The sequence below is a fragment of the Triticum urartu genome, chromosome 3, assembly GCF_003073215.2.
Source record: "Triticum urartu cultivar G1812 chromosome 3, Tu2.1, whole genome shotgun sequence".
Taxonomy (NCBI): Eukaryota; Viridiplantae; Streptophyta; class Magnoliopsida; order Poales; family Poaceae; genus Triticum; species Triticum urartu.
In genome coordinates this window covers 743,405,654-743,420,631 of record NC_053024.1, presented here as the reverse complement: position 1 = coordinate 743,420,631, position 14,978 = coordinate 743,405,654, and the positions used below count along the sequence as shown (strand labels likewise).

At 46.4% G+C, this 14,978-nt stretch overlaps 1 pseudogene; it reads right to left on the bottom strand.

Moving 5' to 3' along the window:
• Nucleotides 1–9,090: 9,090 nt before the first annotated feature.
• On the bottom strand, nucleotides 9,091–11,867 carry LOC125547413 (annotated as a pseudogene).
• Between the last annotated feature and the right edge of the window lie 3,111 nt (nucleotides 11,868–14,978).

The window sequence follows — 14,978 nt, the reverse complement described above, 5'->3', positions numbered from 1 at the left end:
AAAAAGGAGATCGAAGAAAAACTTGAGCTCGGATGAAAGGTTTGAGATCATAGCAATCGCGCCCAATGGCCAACCGATTGAACCCATCCGAACAAAGAACGCATTTGTTGCTCAGTGCGGGGTTCTGGTTAGGGACAAGATCCCGATCAGCATCCAGCAATGGTTTAAGCCGGCTACAGAAGACCCTGAGGTGTCTTATGTCAATGATATGCAGAAAAATGATCTTTGGAATGAGCTGAAGTCAAATTTCACCCTACCGCCAGAGGATAATCCAGAGAACCCAGTTAAAGAGCAATTAATCAAGTCTTTTGCTCTTAAGAGGATGGCAGAACTATTCAGGAGGTGGAAGAAAGAGCTGAATAAGTTTGTCGAAAATGATGAGACACCAGAATTCAAGGGCAGATATGAGAAGATCAGAGATCACTGGCCCGCATTTGTGGCCCACAAGACATCGGAAAAGAGTAAGAAGATGTCGGCGACAAACAAGCAAAATACTGCGAAGAAGAAGCATCACCATCGCATGGGGTCAGGTGGCTACCTCGTAGCCCGGCCTAAGTGGGCCAAGACTGAGAATGATCTAGTTGATAAAGGGATCGAACCAGAGACAATTAACTGGCCAGACCGTTGCCGGACTTGGTTCTTCGGGGCTGGCGGAACCTTGGACCCTATAACAGGGAAGTGCATTTGGACGAACGATCAAATGGACATACCAGTCAGGAAGCTTAAGCAGTATATCAAAGCAGCGCAGCAAGGGACGTTCTTTCCAGACAGAGAGAACGACGAGCTCACAATGGCCCTCGGGAATCCTGAGCACCCTAGACGGACACGAGGCACGCCAGGCTCCATTCCGTGGAAGGTTGGGTTTCCGGACGCAGGCGGTTACAAATCCCATGAGAGGAGGAAAAAAGTGCAGCAGACCCAAATGCAGGCGCTGCAAGCAAGGGTAGACGCGATAGAGGAACGAGAAGCAAATCGCAGCAAACGTACTGCCGAAGATTCCCCCGAAGCTAACCCGCCATCTTAGCACAGAAGCAGCATGGCTTCCACCAAGCTGCTTCAGCCGGAGCATGCCTTGACGGCTCCTGCCAGCTATCCCGTGAATGCTATCACAGAGTCTCAAAATTGCCACCTTATGACGCAATGGATGAATTTGAAGGTCAAGGCGGCTGTTGGCTCTGTTTATCCTACTGAACCCGGCGCAACTTTTCACTGCCGGCCGATTCCAGAAGGATATGCTAGGGTGATGGTGCATGAAATAATGGAGGGATTTGAGGACCTCCAGCTTGACCACCCTACCGGTGAAGGGGAGACTAGGCTGGGGTCTGCTCTGAAGACTCCATGCCTATGGCGGAAGGAGCTCATCAACCTTCCAAACTGGACGCCACCGCCTCCTCCTCCTCCTCCGGCAAGTCAGGGCACTCCGCCTCCTCCACCGCCTCCTCCTCGGACGAGTGACGATCAGGGCACTCAACCGGCTCCTTCTCCAGCGCGTGGCGCCACTCTGCCTCCTTCTCCGCCTGCGCCAACGCGCCCGAGCAGCCAGCCTCCTCCTTCTCCGCCTCGTCAGCAAGGGCGGAAGAGACCTGCTGCCGCTCTGGCTACTCCGGCGCGTTGTAGTCCTTCTCCTCCGCCTCGTAAGAAAGTAAAGAAGACAACCACTCCGTCTGCTCGGTCGGTGTCTAACAGTACAACCAGAGGCGGGAGGACATACAGATTCGGTCCTTCTCTGAAGACTCCAGAGAAGTTTCCATACGAGAGGACCCCGGAGGAGAACGCCGAGATCGCACGAATTGAAGTGGATGACTGGTTTCAAGGGTTGAAAGCAAAGAGACATCCACTTCCGGAGGAGAAGGTAGATCCGGTGAAAGCGAAGCGCACTCTGGCTTCCCTGACAAAACCACCGAAGTCTCCGCCGAAAGGAAACTATGAGCGCATTATTGGAATTGAATTTGCCGAAGTGGAGCGGTCGGGAAGTACTGTCAGTGATCAAAGGCTGAAAGAACGACGAGCTGGGAAACAAATTGCCCAGCTCGGCGAACAAGCGAAGCAATCGTGCCCCACGCTCAAGGTGCCTAGCCACAACGTCGCTAATGATCCGAGGATGGTGCCCGGTTATAGCAATCTTGCAGATTACCTGCCCGACGATGTACATTATGAACCCATGGACGTGCATATACAAAGATACGAGTACGGGAAGCCTCTCGTCAAAGATGAAAGATCTCTATCAATGATGATGCGAAGATTGCATGATTGGTACTTGAAAATCTGCAGAGACTCTGGGGGGAGGAGTACTTTGTATGTGAAAGTTAAAAAGGAGCATGACCTCATTGGAATTGAACTGTTGCCTGTTCCATTTGAGGAGTTCTATCAGTTTTTCAATCAATTGGCCCTCGATAAAACAACGGTCGCCTGCTACTGTCTGTAAGTAGTACTACTTCTGTCATTAAGTCTCTCTATATAGCTCAGCTCTTTCATTGCTTGTATTTATAATCATCCTCACTATATTATGCAGATTGAAGATCGCCGAATTGAAGAAAAGACAAGTCGGTGATATTGGGTTCATTAACACATATCTCATAGATGCAACTCAGGTTAAATTTCATGCTGCAGCTCCCGAGGCCAACTTGCTATGATCATTCGTAATAAATGAAAACAAAGATATAATACTCTTTCCTTACAACTTCAAGTGAGTGTTACTGTCTTGTGCGTATTCGGTTTCCCTTATATATTAGTCAAGGTTATAGTAATGTAATTGATGAGTTATGCATGCGTGTGCAGTTTCCACTATATTCTCCTAGAGATTAAGCTTGAGCAAGGACTAGTAACCGCCTTAGACTCAAGACGAAAAGATCCCGTGGACTATGCAGACATGACTCAAATACTCGAGAAGTAAGTTAAATCGATCATTATCCACCATATCAGCAACTTTGTTCATTTCCTGATATATCAAGTAAGTTTTCTTTGTCCGGCAGGGTTTGGAGAAAATTCACCAGAAAAGCTCCGGGACTGCCGAAGGAGCTGCAATTTAGACACCCGAAAGTAAGTACTATAGTAGCATGTTCCGCGCATCTACTAGTCATTCAAGCGCTAGTTTCGTCAATACCATTTGGCATTCTTGCTTATCAGTTTGATTGACCTCTATTTCTTGTAAAGTGGTTGTGGCAGGAAAAAGGGAATGATTTCTGTGGATACTACGTCTGTGAGTCCATCCGCCACACGACCTGTGAGCGGGGCGGGTACACTGACGAACAATATGAAGTACGTAAATAACAACATTCACAATTTATTTTATTACCATCATTTGTGTTGAGTTTCATTCATTCATATATATATATATGTATTGACCCCCTTCTTTAAATTAGATGTTTCGGAAGCGGGATGAACTCCTAGCACCAGCTCGCATGCGAGCAATTCAAGAGGAATTGGCGGCATTCTTTCTTGACCACGTGATCCCTGAAGACGGAGAATTCTATGTCGACCCTGAGTCCGTATGATTATATTTGTAAGAGATAATTATTGTATATATGTAGCCGGTAGTGTCGGATAGATATACGAGAACTTGTTGTTCGACCAATCTCTCGGAGAAGGAGAGGTGGTCGATATCACTTCTCTCTGTATGCATATATGTTCATGACGATCTTCTGTTTCCTTCGTTTGCTTACTAGCTAGCTAGCGTGTCTAGTCCTCTCTATACGTATGTATAGTACGTAGCGTCGACCAAGCACGGACATAAGAGAGGACACTTCTCTCTATTAATTATAGCTAGCTAACACAATATATGAAACACCTAAATTAACCCCCAAAAACCCCCCAAACCCCCCTCCTTTCAAAAAAACAAAAACCCCAGCCACAGAAATGCTGACGCGTGGATGCTTATTGGTCCCGGTTGGTGCCACCAACCGGGACCAAAGGGTCTCCTACCTGGGCTCCGCGCACAGGCCACGTGGAGGCCCATCTGTCCCGGTTCTGGATTGAACCGAGACTAAAGGGACAGGGCATTAGTACCGACCCTTTAGTCCCGGTTCCAGAACCGGGACAAAAGGCCCTTACGAACCGGGACAATAGGCCCTTTTTCTACCAGTGTTCACTCGGCTTTCTTTTCAAGAAGCTGGTAACGGTCGGCGGCGCATCTTTCAACTCAACGGCCGTTTTGGCTATTTCCTGCTTTGGCAATGCGCAGCCTGTTCGTCCTCAGCTCTTCGACCGCCTTTAGAAGCGGCGCATCACAATTCCTGGCTTGTTCCTGCTTGGGCACGTTCCGCCCGAAGGGTCTCCACGACGGCAGCTCCATCTGCAGTCACAACATATTAAAGATACTGGCATCATGCTCCTCTTACTATGTGTTGATCACCGGAGAAATCACATACCCTGTGCCTCGTCGAGCCGCTTGTTGACAAGCACGATGTCGGCATCTGCCGCATCAAATTGCCGCTTCAGCTCGGCAAACTCATCAGTCCGGCTAGCCACCGGCCTTCAGCCACCTACACATGAAGGCGGTCTAATTATTACCTGGGACTATGATCCTCTATTTGCCGCCGTTCCCGACGGCACCCAGAGTCTCAGGGGCTACTATCTTCATAGGGCACACCTAACATGTGTGGTACTGTAAAACATACACTATTCACGTAACCTCAAAGCCTTCACCAGACTCATAAAAGCTTCCGTGCAACCCGCTTCGGCGATGAAATCCCTTTAATCACTGTACACACTAGCGTACTATGCAACTTCTGAGATGCCGCCTGCTCCAAAAGATCCTTCAGTGCATCCGATCGCAACACCGGACGTTCCAGACTCTTTCTATTGCTCTCCTTAGGAGCTAATACTGAGGACTCGGTGGCCGAAGGAATTACCCTCTGGCCTTGGCGGATCAGGAGAAACCTTCTGCGACGACACTTCAGGTCGCCCGCCTCATGAGGCGGGGTGGGCCTGGGGGGGGGGTTTGCGGAGGTGTTTCGCTCTCCATCATCTCCGAAAGAAGATCCCCCGAAAACGAACTCTGTCGAGAAGGGCTATGATCCGAACTACAAAGATATATGCTTTGGTTATTGTCTTCAGAAGTAATGTAGGATATTTTTGCTATGAAGTACTTTTTGGTTACTTACAGCTCGGTAGAGGGCTGATCCCCTTGCGGGCACTGTGCGGCAAAAGTACCCTCCGTGGTAGGACCCTCTGGCAAAGATTTCTTCCCCCGTTTGAAACCTTTGTTTCCGGGTCTTCAGAGGTGGTCCTCTTCCTTGCTTGGGGAGAGGGAATTTCAGATTCTTCTCCCTGGTTATCCTCCTTCGTGGAGGCGCTAATTCCCCTGGATTGGATGAATAATGAGTGAGGCATGCTTTCAGCCTCTTTATTCCCCCCTTTATCTTCCCTTGAGGGCGCCTGATAAGGCGCCGGCTCGAGCATTCTGGCTAGTACTGGATTTGCTGAGCCTTCGGGAAGGGGGGCCGAACACCTGATCATCTTCGCCTTTGTTACCCAGTCCTGGTCAAGGAGCGACTTTTCATAATGATGTTATGATAAATAAAAAGACAGTGTGTTCGGCCACGGGATTATTTACTTGGGTATCTGGGCGATTACAGCTCAGACCCGCATCCTCGGTGGTGTCTGGACACTTTATTTGTGGTCCGAAGAACAATTTGTACATCTCTTCGAGCGTCATGCCGATGAAGTGCTGAATAGTTCACGGTCCTTCCGGGTTGAATTCCCACATTCGGAGGGGGTGACGTTTGCAAGGCGGGACTCGACGAACTAGCATGACTTGCATTACCGTGACCAGGCTGACATCTCTCTCAAGGAGATCTCGGATGCGACTCTGCAATATCGGCACATCATTTACTGGCCCCCAATTCAGCCCCTTGTTGATCCATGACATCACTTGTAGTGGGGGACCCGAGTGAAAGGCAGGGCGGCTACCCACTTGGTACTTCGGGGAGCTGTGATATAAAACCACTCCCGTTGCTATAAACCAGACACCTCTGGGACAGGAACCCTCTGGCCACGGAACATCAGCACTTTTGCTTATTACGGCACCTCCGCACTCGGCGTGTCGCCCCTCGATCATCTTTGGCTTCACATTGAAAGTCTTGAGCCACAGGCCGAAGTGTGGGGTAATGCGGAGGAAGGCCTCACACACGACGATGAACGACGAGATGTGAAGGAGGGAATCTGGGGCCAGGTCATGGAAATCCAGTCCATAATAGAACATGAGCCCCCTAACAAAGGGATCCAAAGCGAGGCCTAGCCCTCGGAGGAAGTGAGAGATGAATACAACGCTCTCGCTGGGTTCGGGAGTGGGGATGACCTGCCCTCGAGCAGGCAGCCTGTCCGAGATTTCGAGGGTCAAATACCTGGCCTCTCTTAGTTTCTTGATGTCTTCCTCTGTGACAGAGGAAGGCATCCACCGACCTTGAAGGTTGGATCCGGACATGGTTGAAGGTCCGAAGCACCTGATCTGAGCCTTGGGTGTTGGAACTCGAGGCGGGGGAAGGATTCGATTGAGTACAAGAGGGAAAAAAGAACAGGCCTTGGCCTCTTTATAAAGAGGGTGAATATCAAGCGTCCTCCTCGTGGCCGTTTGGGACTTGCCTAAATCGAGGAGTCATACCAACGGGCACGATTGGGGTACCCACGTCCGTATTGATGAGAATCCCGTAATAAGGGGGACATGATCTCTGCCTTGACAAGACGTGTCAAGAAAACCGCCTCGCGATATGTGCAGTGCTGGTTGAGAAAAATGGTTCGAATAAAGATCGGGCCATGGCATGATGTCATGTTGCTAAACGTGTCAGCGGATTAGATTTGTGGAAATATTATTCTCTCTACGGTGGTATGTGGAACTTATTTTGCAGAGCCGGACACTATTCTTGTGTTCAAAATCTTCTATGGAGTATTCGGAAGAAGAACCCGTCTTGCAATGCCGAAGACAAATCTTCGCACCAGACTCATCGTCATTGAAGCCTGGTTCAGGGGCTACTGAGGGAGTCATGGATTATGGGTCTCCGGACAGCCGGACTATATCCTTTGGCCGGACTGTTGGACTATGAAGATACAAGATTGAAGACTTCGTCCCGTGTCCGGATGGGACTCTCCTTGGCGTGGAAGGCAAGCTTGGCAATACGGATATGTAGATCTCCTCCCTTGTAACCGACTCTGTGTAACCCTAGCCCCCTCCGGTGTCTATATAAACCGGAGGGTTTAGTCCGTAGGAGAACAGACAATCATACCATAGGCTAGCTTCTAGGGTTTAGCCTCTACGATCTCGTGGTAGATCAACTCTTGTAATACTCATATCATCAAGATCAATCAAGCAGGACGTAGGGTATTACCTCCATCAAGAGGGCCCGAACCTGGGTAAACATTGTGTCCCTCGCCTCATGTTAACATCCGCCTTAGACGCACAGTTCGGGACCCCCTACCCGAGATCCACCGGTTTTGACACCGACAGTCATAACTTTACGCTTTTCTATCAGTTGCTCGACAGTAATTTGTTCACCCACCGTATTATTTGCCTTCAGGAGAGCAGCCTCTAGTGAAACCTATGGCCCCCGTGTCTATTTTCCATCATATTAGTTTCCGATTTACTATTCTTGCAATCTTTTATTTTCATATCTATATACCAAAAAACCAAAAAATATTTTATCTTTTATTAAGTTTTATTTATGCCGCTCTTCCTCCTCGCTTTCATGGCCTCCTCCTCCGCTGCCATGTGCCGCTCTTCCTCCTCGCTTTCATGGAGGCAGCCGCCAACGGCGACTAGTAGGAGGCCTCCTCCTCCTGGTCCTTGTCGCACACGACGAGGGGCGGCGAGGTGCCAGCCCACACGTGTTGGATGCCGAGCTGGCGCTGCTCGTCATGCTCTAGGGCGAACTAGACCTCCCAATCAGGAGAGTCTGCTGTGTGACGAGGTTGAGGCGTTGCCGGCATCACCTGCTACCGCCGGCACCGCACCTCCATCGCGTGTGCACGCGCCCTCCGCGGCACCGCCGCCCTCCACGCATCCAAATGCCAGTCATGTGGCATGCTGATGTCGGGGTACGAGATGGGAATGCGGTGCTCTCAATGCCACCTCGCCTGGTGCACTGGGACGCTTATCCGCTGCCTCGTCGAGCAGGCGGGCGTCGAAAGAAGCGGGGGAGCGCGTGCGAAGGGCCAGCGGGGGCCTAGCTCTTCTTCTTGCCGGCGAAGAAGCCCATGGTGGCGCGTGGAATGGTGGCTAGGGTTGTCGCGGAAGGCGGAGCAAAAGGGTGGCTAGATGGAGACGGGAGGCTGGAAGAGGATGAGGACACCCCCCCCCCCCCCCCCCCCCACACACACATGCTCAGATTAAAAAAGGTCGCCCATCGTCGCTGACGTGTGGGCCCACGGTCTGCGGTCATCATTAATAAAGACGTAGGAGGTATTTGACCGGCCGCCATGTGAGGACGTGGCGGAACACCGATAGGACACGTGGCGTGTTCATTTTGCGTCCACGCCGAAGCATTTCAGGACTAAATTTGGGTAGGAAATGGGTCCGCACAAAAAGCGAAACAGACACGTTGGGCCAACACTTTTGTCCACGGCAACCCAAATGGACGGCGGCGGACGAAATGGGTCGCCGTGTTGGAGTTGCTCTTAGTATCCGGATGTCATCTCTGACCAGCCCAGCATGGGTTTTAGTGTTAAGCACTCATACACGGGTGGCGGGTAAGGAAGAAGAAGGTGGTAGATAGTGCTTGAGGTCGTTGTCTACCTCATACCAGCTCAGTTTACCATGTCCCTATTGTGTCCTCTTCCGCTCCTGTGGTGTTGGTTTCTCTGTTAGTTAGGTGGTCGGTTCTTCAATGTTGTTTGTCGCTCGTCTATTGGGTTGGTTTCTCTGACCTGTGAGTCATCCTTAGTTTCCCAGTGGCTAACCTTGCCGTTTTTCAAAGAAATGTTGGTGAGAAATACCGTTTTCTTGTCCCTGCGGATGGCTTGATGTGATGCTGCAATGCACCATGCCTATGGCAAAAAAGGCCATTGCCGCTGCAGATGCCATGAATCATCTCTATAGAGCTGGACTCAATGCATCAGATTTGAGTGGAACACAAGAAGAGTATAATAGTTTCTCCTAAGTTTGAAACAAATAGAAGAATTGTAGTAATATTTTGTGCCAATGAGTTAACAAAACAAGCAGCCTGTCAAACAATGTTGATTACATATTGCAAAGTATTATCAGAAAGCATAACCATAAGTTGAATTGTTGAGGTCACACCATGTCAAGGAGGTCTGAGTTGAAAGCTTTACCCAACCGTAATCTGAGCTTCCAAAACTGGCCATTCGCCCAAACAGTTTTGTGAGAATGGGCAACAAAGCTACCACAAGACAAATTGCAATAGCCAACCAATGGAGATGTGGAGCCAGCACCGTGTACAAACCAGTTGAAAAAGCCGTAGTTGTTGCCACGTATGCAAACCACATGAGCTTCTTAGTGGCGGATATGTAATAAATCAGGAACTCATAATCTCCCCACCTTGCTATGATGCATATGAAGGCGACAGCAAACGAGGAGCACATTGCTAAGACGTCAGAAATCAAGAATGCCTGAAATGCAAACTTCCTAGACATGATGGGAAGTCCCTCGCTTCCGGCGTCATTGCTGTATCCTCCAGGCAGGGTGAAGGCAGCGGCAAAGGTGACTGTCGTGATGAGGATCGCCACTAGCGAAGTGTTACTTGTGTGTGTTTGAGTTAGTGACTTCGCTTCCTTCCTTGATTCCAAGGTCGCTTTGTGTTTGGTATGCGTGTGAAGATTATAAAGAGTGTTGGCATCTCGGGGATCAGCTCTCACCATAAGCATGCTCACTTCATTCTGCATATATTCAAAGAAGGCGCAGATGGAGATCATAGTGTAATAACAGAGCTTAGCAATTCTATTACATGGATCTATAGTATTGAGAAAAAGTGAACGAAATTATATTTGAGCATATATTCAAACTGATAAGCAAAGTGGTCAACAATGTTGGAAATAGGGAAGTACAAATATGTTACTCCCTTTGTTCCATCATGTAGTACATATAGATTTTTTGAAAAGTCAAGCATCACAAACTTTGACCAAATTTATCAAGAAAAACATTTAAATCTAGAATGCTACTACTATATCATTAGTTATAAAATGAACTTTCATACTTTATATATTTTATATATTTTGTATGTAGATATAAATAGTTATCTGTAAAACTTGGTCAAAGTTTTCAAAGTTGGACTTTTAATAAAATCTATACGCACTACATTATGGTAAATTCAGGAACGGAGTGAGTATATAAATTTATAAACAAAATTTCAATTTTTAATATAAAGTTTTCTATATCACTATTAGACTTAGAACGGAGCCAAATAGTGGACTAGAAAAACATTTGTATGTTGCGGCATTGATGGTTCTATGGTGAGTTGCTTTCAGAACAATACAGTAAAGTAGTTTCTTTTTTCTTATTTGTAACCGTGCGTGTGTATTGATAATATACATACCCAGTTTAAAGTCTTGGCATGATCAATGACATGAGCTAATACCCAAGCTGGTGTAACACCTTTGTTATCAAGCACAGTTGTGTCTATATCATCGTGAGACAGCAAAGCAGCAACCATTTTAGGATTGCACTTCTCTACTGCCAAATGTAGAGCAGTTTTACCGTTGGAGTCTCGCATGTTAATGAGTTTCCGAAGTTGTGGGGTCCTCAAAATGAATTCTGTGAACTCCACTTGATCCTCGTATACAGCTACATGGAGGGATGTCCAACAGGCATCTTGTGTTGAACGGTAAGGAGTATCAGGACAGTGTTTAAGAAGCTCTTGAGCAACATCCTAGGTGACCTTCATATGCAGCACAACTAAGGAAAGGATTACCGTTACTTGGCACCTCATACCCTAAAGAGCAATCATGTTCCAGCAATACTCGTGCCATGTCAACCAGGCCACGGTATACAGCTGAACTTAGTGGAGTACACCCATGTTATCGGCTTCTTTGGCCAGCCCAGGACGTGTTCCATAATTCTCTTAGCCAAACCTGAAAACAAATCAGTACATGAACAACGGTTAATTAGCAAAGGGATGATGATAGTCCTTGTGAGGACTAGTAACGGTATATTAGAATAGTTCCAGAACATCAATGTACCGTGCGCTAGATAATACCGTATATTCAAATTCTTTTTCCCGGTTGTAAACTAATAGAGCAACAAAATACCAAGAGTAAACAATAATTCGGCATCTCGTTGTACTATAGAGATGAGCAGGCAACCATGCTACGAAACCACATGCACCCACACAGCGGTTGTAGGGCATCAATGGACAATTGCTACAGTCCCAAACTCGGGAAATATATACATGCACACACTGGTTCTCACCTGCGTTTCCATTTTTCACAGCAGCCTGCAAAGTGTTCTGGCCCCATGGTCCCATATGAGCAGAATCAGGAATTTCAAGTAAATTCTCTGAAATATCAGTAAAATTCCTCATCGCTGCGATATACATGGGTGACTCGTTCATTCTATTCACATGTGTCGACAGAGCCGGCTCTGCTTCTATCAGCTCCAGCGCAAGCTTCCTGTGGCCACTGCGAATGGCATGGTGCAGTGCATTGCAGCCATCAATGTCTTTTTCCAAGATTGCCTTGCCCAATCGCCGTTCACGGTACAATCGGAGTAGAACGGAAGCCAAGATGACAAATCCACTTTTCACCGCCGCGAGAAGTGGCGTCTCTCGATCCAAGTTTACTGTAGTGAGAAGAGACGCCTCCAGGGCCACCACATCCGTGCAAAATGCCTCTGGCCATGGAGACGATATGTGAAGACATGCGTGTTCCCAGCTGAGTTGTTCTAAGAAGCATGCTTGGATTCTGCAAATTCCAATGGCCTTCATCTAAGCGGAATCTCCCGGAATGTGGCTGCTTCCAAGAGTTTGGCCACCCATAGCTCTTCACGTCGTCCTTCCAATGAACTAGTTGTTGATGTATTATCTGCCATCTATATTCTGATTTAACTGCAGGAGGAGAAAAATGGGAACAAATGCAATGATGGGTAAATGAGTAGCCGCTAGTTTTGAAGAGGAAATCTGTAAATCATGCCAACATTAATTCTACTTGCAATAACGGTTCCGCAAAATTATCAAAATGGTAAGCAACAAGAAAACAGCGGGTAGTTATAGAATTTAAGAATAAATTAACTCGATGAAATACTAAGTAACGCACTTGGCTACAAACGAAAGTGAATGGGGTACTCCAATGGAGAAGAGAAATGCTAGCAAGCTAGCTAGATTAGGTGCTGCTTAATTCTCTTCCAATGGGGATATCTATGCTTATAATATAGTGAAAAATAACCAATGACCTACTAGCTTTATTGACCGTAAATGCACGCGTATGTTAAGAACACCCGACACGGAGAAGCTAGCTGCTAGTAGGAGCACAGTAATCCATAGCCTGACCACTTTGTGCAAAATTGAGACAAAATTGGGATGCCCACTGATCCGGGCCTAGCATCATGACTAATGGGTAGGGGGAGGAGGGTGGAGGCGGCGGCGGTTCAATGCGAGGTCGTGGCAAACTGTCAATGGCGTTTGTGGGGCTCAAGTCAAGGGGGGCGCAGGAAAATTCCGTAAAAATCAAACTAATAACAGAAGAAGATTCCCTAAACAACAAACTAGCAAGCAACGGAAGAAACGAGCCAATTACAGTCAAACGAAACAAAACAACATCCTTTGGCATGATTAATCTCGTCGACGTAGAAGTGCACACCTCGCTCAGACAACCGCAGAGAGAACGAACGTAGTCGCACAATGAAGAGAACAGCTAGCAGGCATACTAGCATTCCATACAAGCCGATGGCAACAACTTAAGGAGTGGGAAGTCAACGCACCAATTCAGTTTGAGTTAATTTGTGCATGTATCATTTCATTAGGCATGTAATGGGGAACTTCTAATCAATATAAAACTTGACCTGACCTGTAATGAATATTAGTTGTCTTAGATCGGTGTCGGAAGGATGAGCTACAAGATTAAGATGTTGCCTTCTGATCAGAAATATAGCCCATTCTGTTTGGCTAGTGTCTCCACAATCAGAATTGAGGCATGATGGGGTCGACTGCTAACTAGAGACTAAGAATATTAACTGATGATATTAATTAGCTAACGCCCCCATTTCCACATCTTGCCTAAACACATTACTGGGGCGAAAGCTAGCTGCATTTATAAAGTCTACACAACCCTTCGGTATTACTAGCTTAATTTGTCTAGACATTCGTGCATATAGATCATTTGATATTCGTCGTCTGATGGCACCTTTAAGGACACGGCACGCCTTTGACAGCTATCGAGATCCACAACTGATCCAATAAAATAACTTGGCCTGATCAGACTGTGTTTGGTTTTCAAAGAGAAGGGGCCTTTGGCCTTTTCATCTACCAAAAAACTGACCTGCTGCATACTAGTAAACAACACCCAACATGGATCGAGGAGCTGCCAGTACATCGATCCACAAAAATTAGTACACGCCCCAGCCTGTCCACTTCTGCATGCAGAGTTGAGACAAAATTTGGGCGCCCACTGAACTAACGACAAAAGATTAATTACTCAATCATTTAGTAATTATAAGATGATTTATGTAGTACTCACTCTGTAAACTAATATAAGACATTTTAGATCACTATCTTAGTACTATTACTACCTCCGTCCTGGTTTATTAGTCCCCATTGTATTTTGTGTCAAATTTTGACCATAATTTTAACTAACAAAATGTTCATGCACGTCACCAAAAATTATATCATTGAAAACTATGTTCAAATACAAATCCAAATGATATAATTTTTGTTGACATGCACTAACATTTTGTCAGTTAAATCTTTGGTCAAAATTTAGCACAAATTACAAAAGGGACAAAAGGACCTAGTAGTAGTAAGATCGAAGACAGTGATACTACGTAAATAATTAATGCCAAATAAGATCAAGGGATCACACATGTCATTACGACTAGAATAAAAATCCATACACGCTTAAGACATGTAAAACCTTGATGACCCTCTTGATCAGACTGTCCTTTCATTGCAATGAGCTAGGATGGAACATGGCTTTGGCCCTTAATGTCCCTAGGTATAGTGTAGATGTCATTATAAAAAACATTTATCCCTCAAAGATCTCAATTTGCAACTAACTATTTGGGTTACTAGATCCAACAATTAATGAACAGCAACCCTTCGAATAAAGAAACCAGGTGCAGATAATGACCTGTTGAGTAGCTGAATGGTAACATGCAGTAACATGTTCAAACCAACTATTTTGGGTTTCCTTTTCCTTTTTTGAGATGCTATTTTGGATTGGCTGTTGTATATACTCTACTTGACCTCGGTCGAATGAGTCTGTTTAACTCAGTAGGCGCCTACATGGTCATTGCAAAACAGATATACTACTATAGCACTTTAGAATGTAAAACATGGAATATGAAGGAGTCGCCTTCCGCATGGACAGAGGAGAATAGAATACAGGATTCAAGTTTGAACTATCAATAATACAATTACTTTGATGGAAAAACTAGATGATAAACTTTCACCTTGTACTGGCAGGAGTTGGCCGCGACAGTGGGGGGCGCTACATATATAGCCAGGGGAATGGGATCGGTGGGCAAGGATCCCCGGTGGGGTAACAGCAAAGAACATTCCGGTGTGGTAGATGTGAGATGGGCCAGCGTGAAGGTGATCTGGTGTCTTCTTTTCTGAAGTTGGGTGAGCATTTTGCATGTTTGGATTGCGGTTTTTGTGATTTTCTTAATGTGATTTATGTGCTCTTGCATTTGATGCATGAAGTTGTGATGTTTTTCATCCATTTGTCTTGGACTTGGGTCCATTGCCAGCAACGTTCAAGGTGTGAAGCGGAATTGCTGTCCAAAATACTTCTCTTCTAAGTTCTAACCATGTTCTCTAAAAGACTAAATCAAACAAGGCAATGCAGTTACATATATAAAGCAAGCAAACAAAGTTAAGTTT